The 21,596-nt window shown below is 48.8% G+C and overlaps 1 protein-coding gene and 1 long non-coding RNA gene across 2 annotated transcripts in view; both read left to right on the top strand.

Annotated features, from left to right (window-relative positions):
• The window catches only part of CHEK1 (checkpoint kinase 1), a 68,897-nt gene extending 56,820 nt beyond the window's left edge, over positions 1 to 12,077 (top strand). The window contains exon 14 of the transcript XR_006385617.1: positions 11,795 to 12,077. The gene's annotated coding sequence lies outside the window, so the exon portion shown is untranslated. The remainder of the gene's footprint in view (positions 1 to 11,794) is intronic.
• A 943-nt stretch (positions 12,078 to 13,020) lies between these two features.
• LOC122912416 lies at positions 13,021 to 15,475 on the top strand. Its single transcript, XR_006385618.1, has 3 exons — positions 13,021 to 13,398; positions 14,104 to 14,248; positions 15,322 to 15,475. It is a non-coding gene; the product is annotated as an uncharacterized LOC122912416 (long non-coding RNA).
• The last annotated feature ends 6,121 nt before the right edge of the window (positions 15,476 to 21,596 follow it).

Here is a 21,596-nt window from a genome sequence, read left to right on the forward strand (position 1 = left end):
TACCCTACTTGGCTTGTGTAGGAGGACAAAACTAGGATTTGTGGTTTTGAGGCTGGGTTGCCGGGGAGTGGAGAAATGCATGAAGGAGCAAGTTGATAATTTTTCCCCCATGTGGAGAGTCTGGAGAAACAGCTGGGGGTCAGACTGAGTCAGACTTTTGTTGACAGAAGCAGTGGAAATTCATGGAAAAGAAGAGGCACTATGTATAACACCCACCAGTTGTTTAAAGTTTGGCAGCACGCTTTTATGCAGTTCTCAGAACTTTCTGGAATATTGCTGCCTCATCCCTACCTAAGAGTCACAGTATTGAAAGGTAGGACCTAAAGCCTGAATGGTCTTTGTTGGGGTCCGCTATCAAAGGAACGAGACTGATACAAAGTGAAAGTTATGCAAAGCCTTATTCTATGCCAAGGATTAGAAGTTAGACTGACTGGCCAGGGGAACGAGACTGAGACAAAGTGAAAGTTATGTGAAACTTTATTCTATGCCAAGCATTGATGTCAGAATGACCGGCCAGGGCCGCCTCCGAAGAGAGCGACCTCCTCCCGATCTCACAGGCTGGTTTTATAGGGCATAACCACAGACCCAAGGTATGTGGCTTCTATTGTTAAGGCGTTTACTCCCGGAATCGATATCCGGAACCATACCAGACACTGCTGGGACATTTATTCCCAGAATGAAGTCCGTGGATGTAAACAACAATGTGGCTACCTAGGCAATATGGAGGTGCTCTGGTTAAGCAGGCCCTACTAGTTAAACAGTTTTTAACATTAAATTGGCCCTAACAGTGTTTCCTTAAACCTCAGCCTCCAACTTTTTCCTCCCTCTTTTTCTTAAAGTTAGCATGACAGGACTGTATCCTAATCCCACCCAGGCTGGCTTTCCTTAAGCTCTGTTTTGGAAACTTTCTCCCTGTGTCCCGTGGTCTGGCACTTTGGAGTCACACCTGTGAGGATCTGAGCACACCGTATAAAAAACATGGAGTGATGGAGAATTCGCTGTGGGACCAAGAAGTGTTCGGGAGCTAAGATGTCCAGAGGCGTTCCAATCCCTGTGTCCTTCCTCTGTCCATCTCCGCCATCCCAGATGAGGGAAAGCTCCGGTTTCTAATGGCCTAAAGCGAAGTGAAGAACCCAGTAGTTGAGCCCTGGTAAAAAAAAAAAAAAAAAAAAAAAAAAAAAAAAGCAGTCTGGTTTAAAAAGATGAGCTAAGCCAAATGGTCTTTTCCCAAGGGCTCACCTGTAGTGGGAACACAGAAAGAGAGGCAAGTAGGCTCCCTAGGAATAGTCTTATGTATGGAGAGCTGAGAACCTCTCACTTGACCTGCTTCTTTGTGTGGTGGTGACTTAACCCGTGATGTGCTGGGAACTGTCTTGAACTGACTGATGAGAGCTGATGGGTCAAGTTTCAGGAATTCCATAAGCTGGTTGTTGAACACAGATATTATTAAAATTAATGTATAAAAGACACTATGTTAGAAACAAAGGTAAATACTTATCACTTCTTAATTATTTAATGATATTTTACTATTTATTATCTGTGTTCATAAGGTTATTTGGCACTGTTGTATCTTAGGCTAGAAATACTCTATAATGGTGGCCACATCTCAACTCCTTATTCGGTGACATTAGGATGGTAGTTGCAAATTGCTGTTTACACTGTGGAAGTCTTCAAATTCTTTCCTTCCAGCCTCGCCCCCACAAGCCAGTTTTAAGTGTTTACCAGCATACCAGGGTGCTAAACCCATGTACTTGTAACGTGGGGAAGGTGGCCAGCTTGTCAGGACACTGAGACCTTCCATGCTTCTTCAGCACTGGATCTCTTATCTGACTGGACGACCGATCAAACTAAGAGCCAGGAATTATGCTGTAATTGAAGCCAGATAAGGAATGATCGTTTACACTAATGGTTGCATCCAATCTTTAATTTGATGATAGCAAGGCCTCCTGTATCTTACTGTATTTTTTAGCATGTGAAAATCCTTTTGGAACTTCCCTTATCTTTACTTCCCCCCCACCCCAAAGTCTAGAATCACAAGCCTCTCACAGTCCTGGGCAGCAGGGAGCAGCAAGGAGCTGAGGACAGCAGCAACTCTTTTCTGCCCACGGGTCCTGCCCCTGTGCTTTAATAAAACTGCCTTCTTGCGGTTTTATTAAATAAATAAATAAAGAAATAACCAATGGTTATTTATGCTTTTATATTTTTTAAGATTTTCTCCTTTTTTATTTGAGAGAGAGAGAGTGAGAGAGCATGAGTGGGGGGAGGGGGAGAGGAAGAGGGAGAAGCAGACTTTGTATAAATCTTTGTACCAATCAGTCAGGGTTTGGTTTTGATTCGTTTGTTTGTTTTTTAGATTAGAGATATGAGTGTAATTATGCATTATTTCTCTTTCTCTATATAACTTATTTTCACTTAGTATAATACTCTCAAGGTCTATTCACGTTGTCATAAATAATGAGTCATTATTATGGCATGAGGCTCCACCCCAGGACCCTGAGACCATGACCTGAGCCAAAGACATCTCAGGCCCAATCCACGTGGCCACCCAGGTGGCTCGCCCACCCCCACTGGCTATTCATAAAGGTTTTTAGTCACCTTCATACAAGGGTCTGTTCTTTCCTGAAGTCTGGGCGTTCTGCCACCTTTCTGCCAAGCTCAGTAAGGCTTACCCTGGGATGTTTCCTGGGGTTGGAACCCTGATGTCTAGGACTCTGCCCTCATTGTAGACACCCACAGCCATTCCTCCTCTCACTCCCTGGGACTCGAACAGGGAACCAGGCCCCCTTATTATAACTGATGGCAGAGAGGGATATTAGCCAATGGCATACTTTCTAAATATTTCCTTAGGTTTCCACAGTGCAGACCTATCCTTATGTTTACGTCATGGAACAGAGGAAGAGCGCTGTAGAGTCATTTTATGGGCAACACCGGGCTGGCTGGGAGGATCCCAAGTTACCTGGTTTCCTGCATTCAGGAAAGAAGGAAGACATAAGGCAGAGCTTTCAGAGGCCTCAGCGGGGTGTGGGGGTTGCAGGTCACATGGGTTGTGGGGCTCAGGATGTGGGGAGACACTCCTGAAACCAGAGCTGAACGACAAGCTCTTTCCGGCCTCTACCGCTTCATCCTTAACCACTCACTGAGAGCAACTGAACAAGGTTTCTTAATCTTAAAAAAAAAAAGCAAAAAAAAAAAGCACAACATTTTTGAGTAAACATTTAAATTCTTACTATACCCTAAGGAGGCCTCCTTTAATCTTCCTTGGCAGTCCTGGGAAGAGAGTTGACTGTGTGCTGTGATGATTTTATCAAGGTTTACATAGTTTGTACTTAGAAAGCAAGTAAGTTTTACTTGCGGGTTTTTTTTTTTTCAAGTGTATTATGTTAACTATATTAATATATTTATGAAAACAATGCATGCTCTCCCATCCTAGGTTTCTCTCATGATCTATCCCCACCCCCAGTTCAGGCACAATGACCAGTGTTGAGTCCCTGAGCACCCCACAGGCTAACAGGGTCCCATCCATCTTTTCCACTGTAGGAAGAACCTGGATAGGGCAGGCAGGGGCCGTCCCTGGCCGCAGGGAGCTTGGAAAGCTGGAAAGAGGGACAGGGATTAGCTTCAAGGAGCAAAAAGGAAAGAATCCCCTGGGGCTGGCCTAAACAGCAGGGCCCCCATGCCACTCCAGAGGATTCTAGGATTAAGACTAAATGGGAGTCCCAGAAGAACCATTTAGTAAAAAACTTATGAGTAGAGTACAGAAAATTATTTTTGCTGATACATGTCCATTCTTGTGCATGATGCAGAACAGGGCCTGGGGACCTTCTGTGTCTAAAGGAAGGAGCCGTCTTTGGCAGTAGGAATCCTGTCTTCCGGTCCTTGGATATTAATGTAGCTGTGGTGACGAGTTTTCAGAGTCGTGTTTTGGGGTCCAGAGTCGATGGCCAAGAAAGAATTCTTGAGATGTCTTTGGTGCAAAAAGGCAGTTTTATTAAAGCACAGGGGCAGGACCCGTGGGCAGAAAAGAGTTGCTGCTGTCCTCAGCTCCTTGCTGCTTCCTGCTGCCCAGTGTTGTGAGGGGCTAGTGATTCTAGACTTTGGGGTGGGGGGGAAGTAAAGATAAGGGAAGTTCCAAAAGGAATTTTCACATGCTAAAGAAGACACAAGATACAGGAGGCCTTGCTATCGTCAAACTAAAGTTGTTTTTCCCTCTAGCGAGGCATTAATGTTAAGATCACTGAGAGCTTCCTGGAGGGACATGAGACTCTGCCTGGCTCAAGTATTTGTCAATGGGCTACAGGCTATATGGACATTTAATTTTTTTAAAAAGAAGATTTATTTATTTATTTATTTATTTATTTATTTATTTGACAGAGAGAGAGAGAGAGAGATCACAAGTAGCAGGCAAAGACAGGAGGAAGCAGGCTCCCCGCCAAGCAGAGAGGCCGATGCAGGGCTCGATCCCAGGCTCCTGAGACCATGACCCAAGCCAAAGGTAGAGGCTTTAACCCACTGAGCCACCCAGACACCCCTGAACATTTAATTTTATCACCACTTCCTTGTGCCTTGGTTTCCCACATCATACCCCTCTGAACAATTGGACTCTTAAGTCTTTAAGATTGGTGAGGGTGGAAGGTCTTAGCTTCTGGAACTTCTTCCTGCTGAATAGGGGTGTAGAGCTGTCCCCACCTATGGGTCAACGTTGGTCAGTTGGGGAATTCATATACAGGAATTACCAAAGGCAGAGGCAGCTGATCCAAGGTATCTAACATAGGGATATTAGCATACAGCATGCAGCCAAAAAATCTCATTAGGTTACCACAATAATACCCATTCTTGAGTAGAAAGAACCCTCCGGGGGCACCTGGGCGGCTTCTGCCTTTGACTCAGGTCACGATTCCAGAGTCCTGGGATTGAGCCCCACATCAGGCTCTCTGCTCAGCAGGGAGCCTGCTTCTCCCTCTCTCTCTGCCTGCCTCTCTGCCTACTTCTGCCTACTTGCGATTTCTCTCTCTGTCACATAAATAAATAAAAAAACTTAAAAAAAAAAAAAAAAGACCCTCCGTCAGATGGAGATTATGACAGTGAAGGAGTCTTAGCAGCAGGCAGGGAGACACCGGAAAAGACAACAAAATAAGGTTAATATGAGAAAGAGGAACCTCAATAAAGAGACTTTCGGTAGTTCACTGAAATTTTCTTCCAGTCCTTTGTTGTCCTTTGAAGAGAAATCTGAGGTCTTCCACTGGTTCACAGGAATAAGAAGGCACGGTAGTTTGCTTCCTGGTCTCCTGTGAGGGAGTTACAGGTTTTATTCTAGATATATGAGCCCATGAAGAGTGTCCCTTTAATTCTACTCCAGTGGGAGTATATAATATGACCCCCCAGGGACCCTTCCATTTTGGAGTTAAATCCTCTACTGTGTTAGACTTCTCTTCCTTTAAAGAAACCGGGTCTCCAGGGTTTGTATGGGGTGGGCTGCTAGTGACTTTTTATCAGATCAGGTTTAGGGAGGATATGGTTTGCATATTCATTTAGAGATTTACGAATTAACCCAGGCTTCAAGGGAGTAATTAACAGAACATTAGAGTCTCCATCAATTGCTAGGTCTACAGTGAGAAAGGGTTTTTCATATAGTAACTCAAAAGGATTTAACCCTATTGGCTGTTTTGGGGCAAATCCTTATTCCAGTTTTCATGAGTCTCAATGCTTAAAATCTGGTAACTACAAATATGTGTTATTGAAATATTTTCTCTCTATAGTAACCCTCACTTTTAAAAAAGATTTTATTTATTTATTTATTTGACAGACAGAAATCACAAGTAGGCAGAGAGACAGGCAGAGAGAGAGAGGGGGAAGCAGGCACCCTTTCGAGCAGAGAGCCCGATGTGGGGCTCGATCCCAGGACCCTGGGATCATGACCTGAGCCGAAGGCAGAAGCTTTAACCCACTGAGCCACCCAGGCGCCCCAGTAACCCTCATTTTTAATCAGAGATAGCCAAATCAAGACTAATTTATTCATAAAACAAGTCCAATTCTAACAAAGTTGGCCTAATTATTTATATAAGCTCAGCAGGAATAGTGCTTGACCATACAGCTGTTTCAGAATCTGCTTTGCTGGAACTATTTACAAGGAACCTCTAGGTTGAACTTTTGGTAGCCTTTCCAGATCAGAAGCCAAGCCAAGTGCTTGCCAGATATGCCTGAACCACCAGTTAGATTTGGTGGGTTTCTTTCTCGAGGTCCCCAAAGTATCCTGAAGTTCCTGCACCTGCCAGGAAGTGACATTCTTTACTCACCTGGTGAGGCTGCTGGGAACTCTGTAAGCAAGGTATCAGGCCCACAGTTCCAAGGGCCTTTATGGCTCCGGGTTTCATAAAGTCAACCTTAGTTCCTTTAAGCTGTCTGGCCATATCTGAGTCTATGCTCGTCTCTCTCAAATATGACATTCCAGTCAAAGTCTTGGTAAAATCACCAATGTTTCTTTCCAATGGTGTCCTGTTAGCAAGGAGAACAGATTCCTATGGAACTTATGCTAATGACCGTAATTGTCATGGAAGAAAGACCACTCACTGAGACCTCCTGAATTTCAGAGGGTTCAGGTAGAGAGAAAAGTTAAAGGCTTCAGTTTGTTCACAGAGGAATAATTGTCTTATTATTTCTGTATATCACCGATGTTTTAAGAGAAAGTATCGTAGTCTGGAAAAGCAAATATTAGAGAACCAGCAATGTTTTAGACAAGAGTCTTAAACTATAATCATCCTCAGTTAAGCTAGTTCTGGAAATACTTACCAATTTCCGTTTTGGGATCTTAAAGATATTAAATACCTGTATTTGTCCTGAAAATATCTTTTATGAATCCCACTGAAACTGTCTTAATAATTACCCACGAAAACTTTGAGACAATTAACAATCATTTAAGTCATTTTTTTGCTAACAAATTGCAACAGATGTAACAACGAGCTTATTTGACTTTCAGCAAACCTTGATAGAATAAAAGTTTTCACACTTAATGCTGATAAGTTTAAAGACAACGTTTATCAGGATGCTTCAGTGGCTCAGTTGGTTAAGCAACTGCCTTCAGCTCAGGTCATGGTCCTGGAGTCCAGAATTTTGTCCCACATGGGGCTCCCTGCTCTGTGGGGAGTCTGCCTCTCCCTCTGACCTTCCCCGCTCTCATGCTCTCTCTCTCTCAAATAAATAAATAAATAAAATCTTTAAAGAAAATAAACACATGTTTTTCTTTATTAAAATCAACAAACTTAGTTTCAATACAAAACTATGTTTCACCTGGATTTTATTTTATTTTATTTATCATGTTAGGGTAGTCACCATACAGTACATCACTGGTTTTCGATGCGATGCTCCACGATTCATTGTTTGCATACAACACCCAGTGCTCCTTGCAATAAAAGTGAGTTTGTTCCCCGCTGTCAGTTTTGACCTGGGACGCTGGTGGGGAACTCTGAGGTGGGCAGTGGAAAGTCTAGCAAGTGCTCTTTGCTCCTTGATGGAGTGGGGAGGAGGAGGAGCCGTGGTGCAGGAGGCAGCGAGGATGGTCTAGAGGCCAGTTATGCAGGCTGCACCCGAGGTGGTGCAGAAACAGGACGAGGGGGAGACGGAGAAGAGCTGCCTAACAGCAGAAGAAGGGTTTCCGGTTCTAGAGCTCATCAGCTTCACAGAGCGGCAGACGCCATGTTTCCCCACCAACCAAAGGAAACAGGTGGTTCCTGTCAGGCTGGAGGAGACAGGGAATTTCCCTGAAACAACGGGAGTTCAGCAGCTGCTTGGGAATGTTTCTGAAAGTCACCACCCCGAGGTAGACTAAGCAGAGACAGTTGGTTCCAATGACAGCCAGGAAATGAATGAGGGAGAAGCCCCCACATGCCACTAAAGTAACCTGGGTCTATTAGGAGGAATAATGAGAGAGGGAGAAAGTCAGTGCCCCCTTTGCCAGGAAGGGCCAGTGTTTCTTCCAGCAACCAGGCTTTATTCTCAGGAGGCCTATTTAGGTAATTATCATCTGACATGTCAGGACGGAGTTTACTAGCTGACACATTTGGGCAAACACATTCTGTAAGAGGCCCTCAGTTCTTGGTGTAGACCAGTGAAGGCCCAGGTACGAGCAATGAAGGTACCCTACATCCATTTGCCCTGTTTCCCGCAGAAGAGATCTGATAGATCCTACTGAGGTCATGCAGTACCTTTTTAAAATTTTGCAGTCCGAATTGTTTCCAGTGGGAGAAAAGGCATCCCAGGGGAGAGTCCTTGGGGGTTGAATAGAGAACGTCCATTACCAAGAAAACCAGCCCTCCCACCCTGACTCCCAGGTGGCATCCCACATGCAGAGTATGTCGGAGTGAAAGATCCCCCCGGGGCTCCAAGCACCCCGGAATGGACCCCTTCTCAGGAGGAGACCCCCGGACCCAAAAACCAAGCCGAGTCCACTGGTCAGATGCAAACAGCACGAGGTTTATTGAGTAGACACAGGTACCTGCGGGCGGTCAAGTCTTAGGAGGACTCGCGCGCCAGCCCTTACTTAGTTCAGGGCCTTTTTATGGGGTTTGGGGAAGCGAAAACATACGTACAGAAGCAAAAGCACGGTTACAAAGTTTTCATTGGCTGGTTTGAATGTAAAGGCATACTTGGTGTTTGTAGATTGGCTAGTTCTAATGTAAAGGCATACTTGGCGTGCGGGAATACCCCTGATTGGTTCGCTCAGCATCCTTCATTTACATAGTGAGAAGTTACTTTCATTGGTCGTTAACAAAAAGGGAAACAGACAGTATTGGCTAGATTTCAATCCTTCATTAGCATGTAGACTGACCATCGGCATTGGCCAGATCCCAATCCCTTATTAGCATGTAGACTGACCGTCGGCATTGGTCAGACTACAATCCCTTATTTGCATGTAGACTGACCATTGGCATTGGTCAGACTACAATCCCTTATTTGCATGTAGACTGACCTTTCAACATTCCTTGTAGTATCTTATCACTTTTTACAACATGAGAGGATTGTTTAAGGGAGTGGGAGAAGGGGGTGTTGGCTAAGCAAAGAGAAGGGGGAAGGAGGGGGAAAGGGAGGGAGAAAACCCTTTTCAGGAGGTTCCTGGAGTCATAGCAACTTGAAGTATCCCTCACATGAAATCTCTGTGATCACTGCCTGCCACAAAGGCCCTGTAGGAGAGAGACCGGCCCTCCCCCTACTTCCCCATCGCATTCTAGACTGCGATGGATGCCGTGTATGGACCGAGTTTGCCTTGCTGTGAGGGCTACGTGCACCTTGGCTTCCCTTGACATGAAGGCCCCAAGGTGAAGGCCAACTGCCCCTTGGCCTGCCCTGCCGAAGTCTCCCCGTGAAGGTCACAATGTGCCTTGGCTTGCCCTGCTGAAGGCCCCGCTGTGAAGACCACATGCACTTTGGCTTGCTTTGCTGTGAAGTCCACTTAGAATCTATTTTTTTTAAACCCATGGACTATACTAGAGACGTTTTATAAGAGGAAAGTACACAATTTTGTGACTTAAGTAGTTAGTAGAGGACACTGATAGAAGGCAGTACAAAGAGAAAGCCATCATGATCTAAACAACATTCTAACATATGTCATCCTCATAGTCAATGTCCCTGGGAAATGGGTCGGGTTAGGTTAAAGTCAGTCGGGTACTGTTTTCGGCCAGGTCCACACTGAGGTCTTGCAGCCAGAAGCGGCTAGACCAGAAGTGTGAAGGGGGTCACATTAGACCAAGGAGGAGGAAACCACACGAAGGAATCTTAAGATTGGCAGCTGTCCCCCGCCCATGACAGAGGACTTTGCCTAAGGACAGGGGTAAAGAGACAGCATCAAGTTTCTGGGTCTTATTACCACCCCGGGCAGGGTACTAACACCCAGCCAAAAGGCAGACTTCTCCTTCCGGTAGAGTAGCCATGGGCCAGAGGATTGCAGACTGAGCAGCAGGCAAAAAAGTGTTCCAGTAAGACCGCAGTCCCTGACAAGCTCCTGAAATGAGAGCAAAGGACGAGAAGGAAAGCACTCACCAAGTTTTAACCAAAGCCCTAGGTCCAGATATAAAGATTCAAAGCCCCACATTGGACGCTAAATGATGTGGTTTTTATTTTATTTTTAAAAAAGATTTTATTTATTTATTTGACAGACAGATCACAAGTAGGCACAGAGGCAGGCAGAGATAGGGAGAGGGACGCAGGCTCCCCACCAAGCAGAAAACCCCATGTGGGGCTCTATCCTGATGAAGTTCTCGAACCTAGGTGAGGTTCAGTGGGGTGAGGTTCGGAGCCGACGGCTAAAGAAAGAATTCTTAAGACGTCTCTGGTGCAAAAAGGTGGTTTATTAGAGCACAGGGACAGGACCCGTGGGCAGGCAGAGATGCGGCTGCCCCGAGCCTGTGAGGAGTGTCTGGTTATATACACAGGAGTTGGGTAGGTGAGGACAAAGGGGATGATGTTAGTCTCTTAAGAATTTTGGAAGCAAGGTCTGCAGGACCTTGAGGGGTTAGTTATTGTTGGGAGAAAGGTTATTTATTACTAGTAATAAAAATCTTCTTGTGAGTCCCTTTAGATGTGTATCAATGGGCCATATGCTTGGGAATGATTCTCAACATTATCTTGGAGATCTAGAGATAAAGCTTCACATTTCTCCTATCAAGTGTCCTAGTTAGTGAGATTTGGGTTTAGAAGAAATTTAACTTTATTTACATTTCTTTTTACCTCCACCTCCTTTGGTTTCTTATGGAGGGGAGGGTGGCATTAGGGCTTGAGGAACTGAGTTATGTGTCCTTGGAAATTGGGCTACTGATAAGGTAGCTTCTTTGTTTGTAAATCTCAGGGACATTTGCAAACAAAGGGAGACTCCTGCCTTACAGGACTGTGATCTCTGCAATATAACCATTTGTTGTTCTTTCAGGGCAGTCAGGGGTGCCTGAGGAATGTCACACATATTACTAAGGGGAGTGGGTGGAGAGGGGGTGCAAGGCGCCAGCCCCTGCTCCCTCCTCAGCCAGCCTCCTGCTCCCTCATCAATCCCAGGACCCTGAGATCATGACCCGAGCGGAAGACAGAGGCTTAACCCACTGAGCCACCCAGGCACCCCATGATGTGGTTTTTAATAGGTGAAAGTTGGTGGGGCAGAGTCCGAAGCCAGTAGCCAAGAAAGAATTCTCGAGACATCTTTGGTGCAAAACGGTGGTTTTATTAAAGCACAGGGACGGGACCCATGAGCAGGAAGAGCTGCTGCCCCAGGGCTGTGAGGGGTGGCTGATGACATACTGTGTGATTGGGGGAGGTAAGGGAAAAGGGAGGTTTTCTTTTTTTTTTTAAAGATTTATTTATTTATTTATTTATTTATTTGACAGAGAGAGAAGAGAGAGATCACAGGCAGGCGGGGGAGGGGGAGAAGCAGGCTCCCCGCTGAGCAGAGAGCCGGATGCCGGGCTCTATCCCAGAACCCTGAGATCAGGACCTGAGCCGAAGGCAGAGGCTTAACCAGAGTCACCCAGGCCCCCAAAAGGGAGGTTTTCAAATGAACTTTTTTTCTATGCTAAAGAGGACCTACAAGGTATGAGAGGCCTTGCCACTATCAAGTTAAGGTTGTTTTTCCCTCTAGCAAAGCATTACCCTTAAGAGCGTTGCGAGTTTCCTTCTGGAAGTTAGGTGGTTGATAAGAATGCTTTTTTCCTGTGAATCACTAAGACATTTGTAAACTGAGAGAGACTCCTGTCCCGCAGGAGTGTTATCTCTCTACATTAACCATGACCATTTGTCTTTCCTTCCCTTGTCTTTACTGCAGCAGAGATAACCTGAGGAAGGTGAGACACAGATCCCACCTGTGCTGTCAGCCTGTGCTCTGTCCTCAGTTTGCCTTCTGCTCTGTCAACAGTATTGCTCCAGTATTCAACGGTATGTCTGGCACATAGCAAGTTCTCTGTCAATGTCATATGCTATTTTGGGAGGACGTAGTTGCCTCAGCGTCTTCAGACTTCAGAGGTGGGCTGGGGAATATATTCGCCTATGGAGTAATCTCTCCATTTCAGTGGGTTTCCTGTTCTTTTTTTTTTTTTTTTTTAAAGATTTTATTTATTTATCAGAGAGAGAGAGAGGGAGAGAGAGCGAGCACAGGCAGACAGAATGGCAGGCAGAGGCAGAGGGAGAAGCAGGCTCCCTGCCGAGCAAGGAGCCCGATGTGGGACTCGATCCCAGGACGCTGGGATCATGACCTGAGCCGAAGGCAGCTGCTTAACCAACTGAGCCACCCAGGTGTCCCGGGTTTCCTGTTCTTAAGCTGGGAGAGAAGGTTAATGCAGGAGGGGAGCAGATCCATTCATTCTTGAAGTCTGCATTAGGGTAAGGGTGGCCCCAAATTCTGGGGTGTGCCTGGGAGGGGGGCACAGAGGAGCCTGAAGCCCAAGCTACAAAACTTTTCTTTTTTCCAGATCAAAGTTTTGTTTTGCTTTCAGGGATCATTTCTATAGTTTGTTTTGCTTTTTAAAAATTTTTATTTGAGTAGTCGCTATACCCAACATGGGCTTGAACTCACAACTCCCAAGGTCAAGCGTTGCTTACTCCACCTCCCACCCACCGCTCTCCCCACTCCCCTCCGCAGCAGCCAGCCAGGCGTCCCTCCAGTTCAGTGTTTTTAAATTACATTCCTCAGCATATACACAAACCCAAATCTCTAGTCTTCAGCCTGCCTGGAAGATAGACCTGTTAGGTTAACCCCTGGGACAAGGGATTGAGAAGTGAGAGAGAGCCAGAGGCAGATAGCGGCTCTACAGCAAACAGGGGTGTTTATGGTGGTGGCAGGAACCTGCAGAGAATGTCCCCCGCTAAGGTGGAGCCCGTGGTGTGGCTTCCAGGCGCAGGGCTGCCTGCGGGGTGGGGTTGCGGAAGGGAGTGCCGGGGACTTTCAGTGGGGAAATTCCTGTGGCTCGTCAGTCCTTAGACTTGCCTTTTTATCAAAAGGGGGTGTGGCTTTATGCCTGTTTTTAACCATCCATTTCTGAGAAATCACGCGATTTCAGTCTGGGCTCCCAGCACGCTCTGGAGACTGGTTTAAGAGAAATCACGTGGTGTGTACCCCGCCTCTGCGGGGGCGGGCGGCGGAGGTCTAGGGCTCGGTTCTGGTCACGCTGTGGGGGAGAAGTGCAGTCTTCTGCTTCGGCTCCCACTGGCGCTCCTCCCAGCTGCTGTTGTAGCGCCCCGTCTTCAGTCCTGTGGCTCTGCCCTGCGTTCTTCTGCTCCCTGATCCTGCATGCAAAATGGGACCTTTCGCCCCAACGCTGCTGATGCTGCTGCCCCCACTGCTGATGCTGGTCCTGTACGGCTGCTGGCAAGCAAGAGGCTGGGCCGGACATCAGTATGAGCATCACCGCGGACCTGGGGAACAGAATGCAGGTGAGCTGGGAAATGGTGGGCCACGGGGAGGGAACGCGAGGTTGGAGAGCCAGGCACAAGGGTCTACCCTTAACCACGGAGGTGATCACAGCCTTCTCCCCCTCACCCCCTGTGTTTCCTCCCTCTCTGCCTGCCCTCTTCTTTGCCTCCTCCACTTTTGTCCCTGCTCTTCCCTCTCTCCTTCCTCCCCCCTTCCCAATTTGATTTCACCTCCTTCCCACCTCATTTCGAATCCCTGACCACCCCCCCCCCTCCCAACCCCTTCTCCCACCCTCCCACCCCCCCTCACCCACCTCCCCACCCCCATCCCCAACCCCCCCCCCCCCCCCCCCCCCCCCGCCTTGGGCCTTCTTGCCCAGAGCTCTAAATTTGAGTTGCAAAGGAGCAAAGAAAGTTTTATGGGTGGTGAGGGCAATGTGGGCTGCTTCTCTGGAAGGATTGGGAAGATGGCCATGGGGCCATATGAGTGGGGCTGTTGGAGGACCTGAGCTTCGCCGGGCAGTACAGTCCGTCCCTGGGAAGAGAGGGGTTCCTTTCAGTGCTCCCAGGTATGAGCCAAGCCCCCAGAAATCCTGTTTCCGGCCACCTCATCAGGCCTGCCATTTTCCGGGCTGCCAGTGGCCCAGAGGGTGTGCGCCCTCCTGACCTGTGGGAAGGCAGGGTGTGGAGAGCCTCATTATGTCTGTTTTCACTATCCAATTCTAGCATATTTCCAGGCTATGAGATTCAATGCCAACATGTCTTTCCACGCCCAAATGGTTATCAATGAAGGTGAGGCTTTCCGTGAAGGGCAAAGGACCATCCCGGCTGTGGAGAGGCCGGGGAATGCTCTGAGGCAGAGATCATGAAGGTAGGTGTGTTTTGAGGTGGGTGACCGTTACCTGATCTTGAGGGGGGTAGCTCTCAGGAGCCCTGAGGCCAAAAGCAGAGAGTTCAGGGAGGGTCTTTTCCAGAAAAATCTCAAAAGGGGTCATGGCCAGAATGCCTCATGGTTTCCCTGAGGGTTTCTTTCTTTCTTTCTTTCTTTTTTTTTTTAAAGATTTTATTTACTTATTTGACAGACAGAGATCACAAGTAGGCAGAGAGACAGGCAGAGAGAGTGGGGGAAGCAGACTCTCCGTCGAGCAGCAAGCCCGACGAGGTGATCAATCCCAGAACCCTGGGATCATGACCGGAGCCAAAGGCAGAGGCTTTAACCCACTGAGCCACCCGGGTGCCCGAGGGTGGTGTTTTAAAGTAATTTTCACCATAGCTCTATAACCGGCTTCCTGGACTTACAATCGGGAGTTTCCTTACAGGACTTGACTCTTCCTTGCATACTCCATCCTTAAGCACTGGGAAAGCTATCCCAGACCCGGGTTCTGGCACTGTTTGCAAAATTAGTATTTGCATTGCTGGAGCTGAGGCTGAAATCAGTGTGGCAATATTTCAGTATCGTCTAAGCTCACATATGATAGTGACTAAAGGTCTGTGAAATCCGTTGGGAAAAGAAAAAACTGCACAAGTGTCCTGGATCGGGTGCTGGACTGCCACCGGCCCTTGACTGGACCAACAGAGTTCTCAGGAGAAAAAGGGCTTGTTGAGGGGTCCCTGGGTCTTTCGGGAGTCTCCATGCAGACTCGGGGTGGGAGGGACTGGCTGAGAAAATTCCAGTGGAGCTTGTTTGCGGTAGTCCTTGGTGGGGGCAAGGTGAGGGGTTGGGGGAAGATGGCCCACTAGGGGCCCCTCTGTCAGTGCAGCGTGGCTGCTGTCCCTTCTTACCTGGCAACCTGACTCCTCAGGACCATGGGGTGTTCTTTCACTTTTTCACTGACTGAATCACTCATTCTTTCAACAAAAATGTGTTGTTTACCTTGAATGTAGGAAACACTTGATCTTGAAGGCCGTGAATCAAAGATTCTCTTTTTTTGTCTTCCTCTCCAGGTGACATTTCCCCGTATGGATACCAACACCGTGGGCACCTCTCGCCTTTCTTGAGATCGACGGCTTAAATTGGTTTTGAATACCACGGTGATACTATAAATTACCCTTTGTCCTGCTCAGTTATTGATTTAGCCCTTTTCTGTGCTCTCGTCACCTCAGAGAATAGGACTACCTTGTCCCAGCACTGTGGAAGCCGTGAAGCCCACTCCTTCTCAGCTCTGGGTTTTGACTTCTCCACAGCTTCACCTGCCAGACCAAGGCTTTCTGCTTCCCATCGCCCTTGGTGCTATTTTCCTCCAATTCCTGTGTCCTCCTTTCTCTTTTTGTGCCTCCATCACTCCCTTAACCCTTCTCCATCTTGGAATTGCTTTCCTTCCCTTTGGAGTCCCAGATCCCTACCCCTTCTCCTTAGTTCAGGATAACATAAATACATCCTTTTGCCTTGTCGGGGACCGCCTCTGGCCTGGAAAATCCCCGCCATTACAAGATGGCGCTTGGCTCACTGCCAGCAAAATACGCTGCAAGTAAACAACGAATGTTCTGGTGAAGCCTGCCTAAAGGAGGACATAGTCATTGGCTGTTTCAAATTTAATCAGCATAGTAACAGGACTCTCATTGGCTCTCCCCATTGTTTGGCCCCTTATTGGTCACCCTGCTCGCTGATTGGTCATGTAAACGTATATAAGTGTGTAGACTTGCGGAAATAAAGAGAGAGAAGATACATCTGAACCGGGGCTTCTTGTCGTCCTTGCGGGTCAAGGGCGACATTGCCTAACTGTCCTTGGAATCTCATGTTTATTGTGAATTCCTCATATGCACATCAGTAAGTCTGATTTGATTTTCCCCTGATAATCTGTCTCCGTCAATTTGCTTCGTAGAACACCTGTAAGAATCTCGAAGAGTATAGAAAATTTTTTTCTCCGTAACAGTGTATTGGGGTGAAGGGGCTCTGTAATGTAAAGTATTTATGATTAGCAAAATGAGTGGGGAGTTCTTAAAGAATGAGAAGAGCGGCTCCATGATGTGTGTGGGGGGGTGGCAGGAAGTGCAGGGGCTGAGGTGGGGGCAGCTGCACCGGGGAAGACCCTCCCCCCAGGCTCACAGGGTGGGAGAGAGGCCTAATGACACTCGAAGATGGTAAGCTTTTCCTCTAGTCCCCACACAGACTTTGAGAGTGTTCCAAAGGCCACACAGCCTTGGTCCCAGGAGTTCCCACCAGGCCAGGGGTCTCCTTCCCACCCAGGGGCTCTGCCCAGCCCCTCTGTTCCAAACAGAAGATGGGAGAAAAGTGGAGGATTTTGCCAACTCATTGCTGTTACTTTAGAAGGCTCCCCTACAACCTCTTTTCCTTTGTACAACATTCAACCTAAGGACACAAACCATTTTGTTTGTGGCCTAGCTGGCCTATTAGCTGGCCTACTCAACTCTTTTTTTTCTTCCCTTCTGAAGCGAGCACCCACTTTCTTCCAGAAGTTTCTAGTCCATTTGATGCATGCCAGCAAAGAGGATGTTTTTGGCAACAAACAGAAGTTGTTTGAGAACAGCCTCCCCCACTTGCTGGTCTATCTGGAGGCCTGAAGCCCTTGGCAGCAGTACCTGGATACTGGGGAGAGGAGGGAGTGCCTTGGGCACTGAGGAGAATGGGATCACTTCTCCCAACCCTGATTCTGACAGCCCCTGAAGGAGCCTGTGACCTCACAGGGACATGGTCCCCTCAAAGAGGTGGCCCGTCATCTGCATGGATTTCAGACTTGGGGGGGAACCAGGGAGGCCCCAGGCATGAAACCAAAACAGGGACCAGGAGTTCCAGCAAAGACAGATATTTCTGCTCTAAGTTCAGGCAAACGCTCACCACCTTCCTTAGACACTGCTCCCCACAGACATGAGAGGAGGGAGAAGCCCCCAAAACACAGATGGAGTGACTAGCATCCAGGTCGGTGATGGTGGGTGATATATTATGGATGACTTCAAGAGAAGGAGCCATGAGGTATTTCTTGGACACCAGGCTGTAGTACCCACAAATCCGTACCTACCTCACCTTCACTTCCTGCCCCGAGGAAGCTTCCAGAGAGCCCTCCCTTTACATTCAACTCAGACAGGTTTGAGCCCCCTCCTGGTTTTTTAGGTCTTTGTGCTACCTCCACTGAATGTAGGATGAGTAAGTCCCCCCCAGTGTGCCGTGCTAGCCTTGGTTCTGTATTTTCTGCCAAGCAAGGCTGTGTGATGGGTCTGTGGGAATATGGGGAGGGGGTAGGAACTTTCTCGTGACCTCCCCCTACACTCAAGGACGTGCTAAGACTGGACTCCCTTGTAGTGCAGGTTCTTGGGTTTGGGGGTGTCTTCCCAGACTCTCTGCCAAAGGAGATACCATGCACACCAGCTGCTTCCAGAAGCCCCCACTCTGTGGGAGGTTGAGCCAACTGCAACGCAGAGGAGGAGAGGCTGGGAAGAAAGCGCTCAGGGATGGAAACAGGTCCACAGTGATGCGGCCATAGTGGGCACCTGCTCGTGGAGGCAGCAGGAAGCCCAACTTTTCCTTATCTCCTCCTCTACCCTATTCCTCCCAGATGTGGACAGGTCAGAGGGCAGAGGTTGGGGGATGGTCCTCGTGGTCGGGGTCTCTCTGTTTCTAGTCATGGAACTCCTGCTGATCTGGGAGGGGTCTGAGCAGAAATGACCTGCTCCTGAGAGAGAAGACTGAGAAGGATGGAGGGTGTTGCACCTTGTGGGATACAAGATGTCCGCCCCAACCAGAGACTCTGCTGCAGAGGAGAGCCTAATCCTCTCCCACCTGGAGGGACGGAGGGAGGGGGAGAGGTAATCCAGACAGAGAAAGATGGGGGAAGGAGGGAGAAAAGTGAGCCCAGGATTTCACTCACATCAGTCGCAGGAGAGGAGGAGGACAGGCGGAGGGAAAGAAAGGGTGGCATGAATTTGGGAGCTGTACCTGCTCAGGGGAGGCCTGTTTCCCTGCTCCCCAGCGAGGCAAGGGAGAGACTGTGCTGTCCCAGCAGGGCCGGGGGGAGCTGCGCACCTGGCCCCCACCACCTCAGACCCCTCGCCCTTGCCCCTGGCTGTCTTCCCACCTGTTGAAAACCATCTCCCTGACACTCAGGGGCGCAGGTCTCAAAGCACAGAGCGGGGGCGCCTGGGTGACTCAGTGGGTTAAGCCTCTGCCTTCGGCTCAGGTCATGGTCTCAGGGTCCTGGGATCGAGCCTCGCATCAGGCTCTCTGTTCAGCGGCCAGCCTGTCTCTCTCTGCCTGTTTCTCTGCCCGTCTCTCTGCCTACTTGTGATCTCTCTCTGTCAAATAAAATCTTTAAAAGAAAAAAAAAAAAAAAAAAAAAGCACAGAGCAGCCCTAAAAGTCCTCTCTCCGGCCGAACCTGAGACAGAGAAGAGGTCATCAGATTTGAACAGCTCCCTATGGACCCTTCCCCATGGTTCGTGGACTAGGAAAGACTTTTGTGTCTGCTTTGCCAGGGAGGACTTGTGCTTTCAAAACACCCAGTGCTGTCCTGAGTCACCCTGCTTTATGGAGACAAAAGATTCAATTTAGTTAGGACTCAGACCTCATCTGTTCCCATGACCCCAGCCTGGCCCTCTAGAGCCCTTAAAGACTGTGCCGCACCCTGCCTCCAGCTGCATCCCCAGTACCCAGCTGGAAACGTCCAATATTGTCTTTCGCAATGATGTTCTGGGTCCCATGATTTGTGTGTGTGTGTGTGTGTGTGTGTGTGTGTTTGCATGTGTGTTTTAAGATTTAAATATTGGGACGCCTGGGTGTCTCAGTTGGTTAAGCCGCTACCTTCAGCTCAGGTCATGATCCCAGCATCCTAGGATCGAGTCCTACATCGGGCTCCTTGCTCAGCGGGAGCCTGCTTCTCTGTTTGCCTCTGCCTGCCACTCTGTCTACCTGTGCTCACTCTGACAAATAAATAAAACCTTAAAAAAAAAATTTAAATATTTATTTGAGGTGTGGGTGGGGCAGAGGGAGAGGAAGAGACAGCCCCAAGTAGACCCTGCTTTGAGCTTGGAGCCCAACACAGGACTTGATCCCACGACCTTGAGATCACGACCAGAGCCGAAAACCAAGAGTCAGACCCTTAACTGACTGTGCCACCCATGCGCCCCTGGGTCACAGTTTTTAAAAAAGAAAGGACATGAGTTGATTAAAGAGTTCTTCTGGGCAAAAAGCAATGTGACCCACCCCCATGTCCTCAGCCTCAGCAAGTGCTAGTGGTTGAATCATGCGGTCATTGACCACTTCCCCCAACCTGTACAGCAGATGGGCCTTTGAGGATATCCCCCACCCGGTGAGGGCCAGCATGTCCCCTGTGACTGTCTGGACACTGTTTGCAGATGCTCCCGCTCAGATCCAGGCCCCCACCTCCACCACCATAGTGGCCACATCTGTTCTCCCTTTGCAGGGACCTCGGCCCCTGTGGGCCCTGCAAGATGGAGTCTCTCTGCTCCCTAGTCCCCAGAGACAGCTGTGCTCAACTGCATCCCCTCCAGCAGGGGTAAAGGGAAGTGCCTGGGCATGGGGCTAATTTCTCACATGTTTATTTCCTCTAAAGACTTAATATGAATGATTCCAGCCTCATTTCTTTCTTTCTTTTAATTTTTTTAAAAGATTTTATTTATTTATTTGACAGACAGAAATCACAAGTAGGCAGAGAGGCAGGCAGAGAGAGAGGAGAAAGCAGGCTCCCTGCTGAGCAGAGAGCCTGATGCGGGCCTCCATCTCAGGACCCTGGGATCATGAGCTGAGCCGAAGGCAGAGGCTTAAGCCACTGAGCCACCCAGGAGCCCCTCCGGCCTCATTTCTGCTGTGAAAGAAAGGTCGTGGCCTTCCATGTTTACTGCAGTTGTGGTTTTATAGTTTCTGAGAAAATGAAATCATGGTATTTCACAGAATACTGAAAATAGCAAGATCACATGATGGCAGGTTTAGAAGGTTCTGGAGGCAGGGGCTAAGAAGGGAGACACCTATGACCTCTCGATCCCACTTTATTTATTAATTCATTTTAGCAACACGATGGAAACAAGCTAAGCTGTCCCTTGTACTAAATACTTGGAGGTGCCAACATGGGGTCCCCAACACAGCCTGGGTTCCAGAGGACTCGGGGACACCCGTGCCTCACAGTCCAGGCTCCCAGGTAATGATGGTAAGGGGAACAGCTTTACCAAGGCAAGGAGCCCTTGATTCCAAGTCTTGAGCTTAGCAACACTAAACAAACTAACACATAAACAAGTAAATAGCAGTGGAGGGAAAAACCTTCCAAATGACTTCTGTTTCCTCAACACAAAACAACAACAACCCAAACAGAGATAGTGGGGACCACACAGAAAACGGCCCTGTGGCCACCCTGTCCTGTTTGTGGCTGATGGACACCCACCTGGGACAGCTGGAGAGCTGGTCCAGAGGCCTGACCTGGGGCCTCACTTATGAGCTGTCCCGAGGTGCCCATGTGTGTGTCCCCTGTGGCCAGCATCCCAGACTCCTCTGGCTTCAGCTGTGGGGACGCTATTCTGCTCCATCCTGATGGTTGCAAGAGATCTTTTCCCTGGCCCCTGTCCAACCTCACACGTGAACTCAAGGACTTGGAGGATTCAGCTGGGGCAGATGGAGGAGTCTGACCTCTTCTGCAGTCACACATTGTGAGCAGGGCGGGCCCCTGCGTGCAGCCTCTGCGGCGGGGCACATGTCCAGCCCGGCCCCGTGTCCTCCTCTGGTGGCGCCGGGTGGGCGTCTGGCCCCATCAGGATGCAGGGGCTCCTCCTCCTTCCTGGGGGGCAGAGGACAGCTCATGACCCAGGAGGCACAGCTCACTCAGATGGCCTGGGAGACTCACCCGGCCTCCTTCCCCTCTCTCCCTCAGAGCCCTCCAAGTTCTGCCCGGTCTCTCTAGAGAGGTGCAGCCACCTCAGATCTTCCTCTCAGCCCCTGGTTCTCTCCTGCCAAGGACACCCCTGGTGGTGGGAGCACCATCCTGCAGCAGCTGCTGCCTGGTGGAAGCCCAGGGTCCCTGGGAAGCAGGAAAGGCCCCAGTTTATCTGGAAATTCTGCATCCATGTCTGTGAGGTCATGACGCCCCTGACGCTGTCTCATGGTCACTGTGGGTTCCAAAGGCTGCCTCTCCCTGGTCTCATGACCTTCCCCCTTTTCACCTTCCAGCCCTTCCCTTTGCCTGGGCTGACGCCACCCCACAGGGAAAGTAGCCCCATTGCTGAGTTTCACCCCGTTACCTTCAAAGTAACAAAGGGTATTTG

Source organism: Neovison vison, chromosome 7 (assembly GCF_020171115.1).
Source record: "Neovison vison isolate M4711 chromosome 7, ASM_NN_V1, whole genome shotgun sequence".
NCBI classification, from domain to species: domain Eukaryota; kingdom Metazoa; phylum Chordata; class Mammalia; order Carnivora; family Mustelidae; genus Neogale; species Neogale vison.